Source organism: Platichthys flesus, chromosome 9, assembly GCF_949316205.1.
Source record: "Platichthys flesus chromosome 9, fPlaFle2.1, whole genome shotgun sequence".
In the NCBI taxonomy this organism is placed as follows: domain Eukaryota; kingdom Metazoa; phylum Chordata; class Actinopteri; order Pleuronectiformes; family Pleuronectidae; genus Platichthys; species Platichthys flesus.
Window position 1 is genome coordinate 25,110,973 of NC_084953.1, and position 7,458 is coordinate 25,118,430.

At 39.8% G+C, this 7,458-nt stretch overlaps 1 pseudogene; it reads left to right on the forward strand.

Annotated features, from left to right (window-relative positions):
* Nucleotides 1-6,521, forward strand: part of LOC133960853 (uncharacterized) — a 31,246-nt pseudogene extending 24,725 nt beyond the window's left edge.
* Nucleotides 6,522-7,458: the final 937 nt, after the last annotated feature.

The window sequence follows — 7,458 nt, forward strand, 5'->3', positions numbered from 1 at the left end:
TCCTTACAGATTGACTTGATGGTCCCTGTAACCAGTGTGGTGCCCAGTGACTGATAAGTAATAATTACAGATTGTATTATTATTAATTGATAAATTGTATTGTTTTCATTAATTTAACTATTCTTAATTGATATCCGTATCATTTCTAATTAATTATTTTACTATTCTTAATTAAAAGCTTTATAATTTTTAATTATTTTTAATAAATATTTTTTGATTTAATAATCATATTTTATGATTAGTAATATTTAGCCAACGTTAAATCTACTACTGCTATTGCACAACATTGTTTTCGTACATCTTTGTTTTATAAAACACTTTATTGACCTTTTACTTTTTATTACACTGACAGTAACAAGCATAGTCACCTTGAGTTATCGTTACTTCACCGGATTCACTTTTCCTACTAGAGCCTCTCCGCCCCGCTCGTTCCATATCTCTGTTTGTGTGTATGCAGGAGCGTGCAGTGCGTATAGAGTATTAGCGGAAGACGACAAATATGAGCTCCACAGTCAAATAGTAAATATGTTTTAAACACTGTTATTAAAGAGAGAAGTTTAAATAATTGTTGAAGATGTGCAAGGCTGAGCATCCCCTGATGACATCGACGTAACATACAGGGTTTTCGCAGGGTCTTAAAAGTCTTAAAAAGTCTTAAATTAATTAATCGGAATTCTAGGCCTTAAAAAGGCTTAAATTTGATTAAGCTAGTGTAGTGTATTCGTTAGAGTAAAACATGTTGACATATGCTTAAAACATAATGATAGGCTTACACTTATGGTGCTTGCCCTCTGGACACTCAGAAATTCTTGGAGAGTCCTCCAGGTGTTTATGTTATTTGCACTCTAACTTTTTGGGATGGCCTTTGACCTAGGGAGTTGTATTGACCAGCTGGCAGATGGAATGTTTTTGACCAATGTGTCTTCATGTTCGGACACAAAATGTGCCCTTATTTAGTTAAACATCCCATAAGTGGACGTCATTTACCTGAAGTCAAGGGCGGAACCAATGTCCCTATATAACTGTAAGACCCCCGCACATCAGATTTTCACCATTTGGCTGTGTGATGCTTCGGGTTTCTAGATGCCCGTCCTGACCTGAGAAACTTCTGTGTAATAAACTTTGTTATACTGAAACTACTGGGTCCTCGGAATCCTTCCTTCATCATCAACAACTTCTACAACATCATTGACCTCTTGGCTGCATCAAATATACGATACTAGGTCTTAAAAATGAAATGGATTAGGTAGCGACTTCGCGATAACTTGCTCTCCAGTAAATGTGCTTTGAAGAAATGTCCGCGCTGCAGAGTAAGCAGTACGGTAATCAGTCCCCCCCCAACAATTCGTATGGATATAAAGCAGCATGGAACCATCACTAACTTTGCAGCCCCCAGTGAGAACGTATCGGAGGATTGATGTAAGGACTGTATATGAGGAACTTATTCTTTTTAGCCGGTCCTGATTTCCAGCTCCACTCCAGGGGTGTCTGTTAAAACACGGCTCAGACAACTTCTCTCTGTTAATGTTCTTTAATGTGGAAACAGCACAGTGCAACATATGCCTATGAAAGGCAGGGCAGGATATGGGTGGGAATTCGTGTGGTTCTATATTAACAATATATATCCTTATCTATCCGTATATACATATTAGCGAGGAACTCACCGATAACGCTGCACTCGCACTGACCGTGCAGCCCCAGCAGTGCAAGTTAACTAATAAAGAAGTCTGAAACTACTAATAACATACACAGCCCACTCATGTTTCTTGCGGACGCACATGCACAAACAGAGGGCAGTCTCTGTCTCACGCTACACGCTTGATTACTACTGCGCTACACTCCGCTTGCGCTACTCTGAGCGCAACACCGCTAAACGCGCGCTCCCGCCGCAGAATTGCAGCGCGCGCTCCTCTTTCTGTGCTCTGCGCGCACCTCCGCTCTGCAGATAGGCAGCCTTTATGTCTAGCAATGGAAAACGCGCAGGACAATCAAGCTAAAAGAGACGGACATTCAACTGGTGTATTGACGTCTTTTGTAACTTAATGGGGAAGTGCAGTGGAGTTAAAACCAGTGGAGGGGAATGTTTAAAGGCCACTGCACCTTTAGCAAGAAAACAGTAAAACTAGGAAAATCAGGGGTAAAGGCTTTAGAATCGCATGCCTCGTCAGAGAAACACAAGAGATGTGAAAAAACAAAAACAAATGCCTGCCATCTCGCCGGTGTTCGAGAGGCTGAGGGCAAGGCTGGCAGCAAGATGGCCGGGGTTAACTCCAAATTAAATATTCTTAGTAGGGGCTGCAAGGAGAAGTTGGCTGAGCTGGAGACAATTGAAAAGGAGACTGTGGCCTAGGCAGCATGTTTATGTAGTGTTGGGTTGGGATGTTTAATTTTCTTCTCTGGACATTTTTTTTGGAACATCCTTTTTTCTCTATGCTGAAAGAATCGTTTCACTCAATCAAACTCATACTTGGTAACTGTTTGACAAACAAAAGCGTCCTTATTGACTAGAAGGCAAGTTATTTCTGATTATATTTGTAACTATTTTGCACCTGTTTGGATTTCCAACTGCTGTAAGTCCAGGGATACAGTCTTTGCCTCAGTGCAGGGCCAGCTAGCTGTCGCCTGTATTCCTTCTCCACCAGATTTACAGACACGCACACACAGTTCTGTGTACTGTTCTGTTCAGTCATTGTTATGTTGAACGGGAATACATTTACTTTGCAAGTAATTCTGGTTACTTATTTCTTCTTTCATGGTAATTTTCCTTCATACTTTTTTGCCAGTATGGCCGTGAAATAGGTCTTAAATTCTATTCAAAGTGGTCTTAAAAAGGTCTTAAACCTGTAGGAACCCTGAACATATGTGCTGGATGCGGACAGTCTCGGCCCAGTTTAGCCTCTGCTGTCTACCATAAGCAGCGACAGTCTGGTGCCCTCCTCGTCGGCTGCCTGCAGATGCCCTGGAGAGTGTTCTGCTTGAAGGTTTGTGGATTAGTGAGATCACAGGCCTTTATGAGCATTGGTGGTAGGAGCAAGGTTCTCCACACTGATGGTTAAAAAGCCTTGTAATGTTGATCTACTGTAAGCACTCTTACGTCAATAAACCAAAAGATACAGAGTTGACCCCATGGGACACTTGGAAAGACAGCTCCTTCATTTACAGCTATGAACAATCCGACTTTAAAAGGAGTTGAGCCCACCAACCTAATACTAAATGTCAACATGATGATATAGACAAATAGCCTAAATAAATATAAATAAATAAAAGTAAGAATATATAATTAATAATAAATTAATAAATGAATGTATTATAAATGCAAAAAGACATACTCTACATAAATAATTGAATAAATATATGAATACCCGTTTCCTGAGCAAACATTATATTTTCAACAAATGAATGTACTTGAATATTCATATCTTTACAGAATTGAGCTCATTATTTACTTACGCATATTACTCGTCATTTTAATAATTTTTTTTTTCTTAACTTTTATTTTGTGTAAGTAATGAAGTTCATAATATTCATCAAGCCTTCAGCTGTTAGACCCTGTGAATCAGTTGTAGGTTGGTAATGCATTTTATAAACAATGAATAGATATGTGTATGGGTAGTTGACAAATAAGGGTGAAACAGTATTTTTTTTAAATAAAGACCTAATGAGGATAATAGTTGTATGAAATTATAATGTTCAAATGTAATGCATTTGCAATTATTAGCTGCTCCAGATATTTCTGGTTTATTTTGTTAATATGTAAGTTTAATGCTCCACCTATGTTACGGTCACACCGCTGTTGTGCAATAGTAGGAGTAGAATTGACGTTGGCTAATTATTAATAATCATGAAATATGATTATTAAAATAACAATTATTTCTTAAAAATAATCAAAAATGATAAAGCTATTAATTAAGAATAGTAACACATTTAATTAGAAATGATACGGTTATCCATTAATAATAGTTAAAATAATTAATGAAAACAATAAAATTATCAATTAAGAATAATACAAATCTGTAATCATTGCTTATTGTCGCGGGGCACCACCCTGGTTACAGGGACCAACAATTCAATCTTTAAATATCAGTCTCAATGATATAGGTTATATTAATAATCTCAATATTTAGTATTAATGATTATATAATAAACAATGAAGGGTTTTAAGTTCGAACACAGGCTATAGTAATCCAGCTGTATACACATACATATGCACAAATAATCACAGCAATACAAATACTTTAATTACAAAAGTATTTATTAAAAAGGGGAAATAAAGTTAATGTTATTTCAATGATTCTTCATTTAACAAACTCCAATATTTCAAAGATGGTAACAACAGCAGCAGCACTTATCACAATTGTCACACATGTAATACGGAGTATCTATGTGTGTGTGTGTGGTCGTGTGTGTCTGCCTGTCTGTGTGTGTGTGTGTGTGGAAGAAAGAGAAAGGGGAGTGGCTATGGCGTAATGACGTGGTGACGTCCTCTGGCCGAATTCAAGGTGATGTTACATTCACGTACTTCCAAGATGGAGGTTACCTTAGTGAAGCCACGTTGCGAAAAGCAAAATGGCTACTGGTCACTGACCTTAACAAAGGGGATCTTTAAGACAAAGAGATTTCTTATCTCGTGGTTTTGGCGCCGAATGGCGTCGAGATGTATAAATGCTCGTTAAATCTAGATTTCTCCATGTAACATGAAAGGTATAAATGTAGGTCGGGACGTGTGTAAAAACAGGTTTAGGAGGAGAGAGAGAGAGAGAGAGAGAGAGAGAGAGAGAGAGAGAGAGAGATCAGGAAACATCGTCAGAGACAACTACTAGCAAAGCAGGCAGTCCAGTTACGTGAGATTTATCTTTTAACAGATGTAAATCTCCGCACAATATCTCTGACGGTAACACGCAAAAAGGATGTGCCGGCTCTGTACCGCGCTCTTCTCAAAAACACAGTAAACAAAGGAACCGGATGTGTCGTCTCGGCCCGCCGTGTAGCACGGCTAAAAACAGATCAGCGATCTACAAACAAACATACAATCAAACAAATGACACGCTAAGTATTTAAACTAGTCTCTGCCCAGACAATAAAGCCTCTTACTGTGACCTCCGCGGTGTTGCTTGCGCGTGGGGCGCGGATTTCCCGGAAGTCCAGTGAATCTGTCGTTAAACTTCAGGATGCGTGCGAACGGGCGGATTCCTGGAAAACAAATCAGTGTCCTGGCCTCTTAAGCGGTGCTCCGGTGGGTCTCGTGGTTACAACGGAGGTCAGCGCTGGGCCGAAAAGAGCGAAGTCTCTTGCTCTTGGAACGAAGTTCGGCTTCGTCTCTTCTGCAGGGATGAGCAGCGGTTGACGCAGCTGTGGATTTGGAAAGAAAGTCTCCGAGCTCGGCCAGCGAGCGAGTGAGTTCCTGTGCACGGCCTTTTCAAGTTAAAAACAAAAATAGTCTCTATCAAAGTAAGATCAGACTTAAGATAAAAGAAAATGAAAGAAATGAAAGAAAATAACTCTGGTTGCCCCCTTTAGCAACTAAATCATCTGGAAAGACCCGGAGGGGTCTGTTGACGTCTTCAGAGCAGGGAAAATGGCAGCGATTATTGAGTGGTTTTATTCTACCTGAGAGGTTCTGCCTCCTTGAGGTGCTGGTCATAGGATGATGCTGGCTTTAAGCCAATTGAGTGTCAGAGTTGGACCTCAGTGGGCGGGGCTTGGAACTCTGCGGGGGTCCTGAAGGCGCTTCAGGACATTTTCCAACCACCAGGGGGAGATTCTCAGGCCTGCTGGAGAATGTTTTCCCTCCAAAAGTTTTACAACCCTTTGTCCTCACCGTCGGCTCCAGTGTCTGGTGTTCAGCCTCTGGACTGTGGCCCAACACCGCAGGACAGTTTGCTTATTCACCTTAAAATATAATCAAAACATAACAGATATTTCATACAAAATCATAAGTTTAAAACACAGTACCATAATATGCCTCACATCCATGTGTTGTTTAAGTGGCAAAATGCATTTAAATAAACATTTATACTTAATTACAGGAAAATCATGCGTCATGTCATCCACCCGTATCATCCAACCGTATATATATATATTATCTCAAAAATCAGACATGTCCTTTCACAAAAAGACGCAGAAAAAATAGTCCACGCCTTTGTTACATCGAGACAGCCTTGGCAAAAGTCACTAATGACCTTTTAATAGCCTCAGATCAGGGACTTGTGTCTGTCCTTGTTCTGTTAGATCTCAGTGCAGCATTCGACACAATCGACCATCAAATTTTATTACAAAGACTCAAACAGTTAGTTAACATTAATGGAACCGCCCTTAACTGGTTTAAATCGTATTTTTCTGATCGCTCCCAATTTGTGCAAATTAATGATAAGTCATCTGTGCGCACCAAAGTTAACCATGGTCTTCCACAGGGCTCTGTTCTCGGCCCAATTTTATTCTCATTATATATGCTTCCACTAGGAAACATTATCAGGACACACTCTGTAAATTTCCACTGCTATGCGGATGACACTCAGTTATATTTGTCAATAAAACCTGAACAAAGTAATCAATTAACTAAACTTCGAACATGGATGACCCGCAATTTTCTCTTATTAAACTCAGACAAAACAGAGGTTATAATACTTGGCCCCAAACACCTTAGAAATGCATTATCTAATGATATAGCTGCGCTAGACGACATTGCCCTTGCTTCCAATGAAACAGTCAGGAGCTTGGGAGTGATCTTCGATCCTGATTTATCCTTTGATAGTCACTTAAAACAAATTTCTAGGACCGCTTTTTTCCACTTGCGTAATATTTCAAAAATTAGACATGTCCTTTCACAAAAAGATGCAGAAAAACTAGTCCACGCCTTTGTTACATCGAGACTGGACTATTGTAATTCATTATTATCAGGCTCCAGCAGTAAGTCGTTAAAGACTCTACAGCTTGTCCAAAATGCCGCAGCACGTGTCCTGACAAGAACAAATATCCAATATTAGCTTCGCTACACTGGCTTCCAGTTAAATCTAGAATAGAATTTAAAATTCTCCTCCTCACCTTCAAGGCCCTTAATAATATGGCGCCATTTTACCTTAAAGAGCTGTTAGTACCTTATAAACCAACTAGAGCACTCCGCTCCCAGAATTTAGGCCTACTTGTTGTCCCTAAAATCTTTAAAAGTAGAGTAGGAGCCAGAGCTTTTAGCCATCAAGCTCCTCTGCTGTGGAATTAACTACCACTTTCAGTTCGGGAGGCAGACACCATCTGTTCGTTTAAGAGTAGGCTCAAAACCTTCCTTTTTGATAAAGCTTATAGTTAGAGCTAATTAGTGCGGCAGAACGTTACTTGTTCTATTTTATGGCACATGACACACAGAGCTTCTTTTTCCAGCTTTTCCATCCCTATCCCCCTTCCCCGGAATCCCTTTGCTTTATCACCCGCAGATCCAGGGCCTCTGTGGCCGCACCATGGATT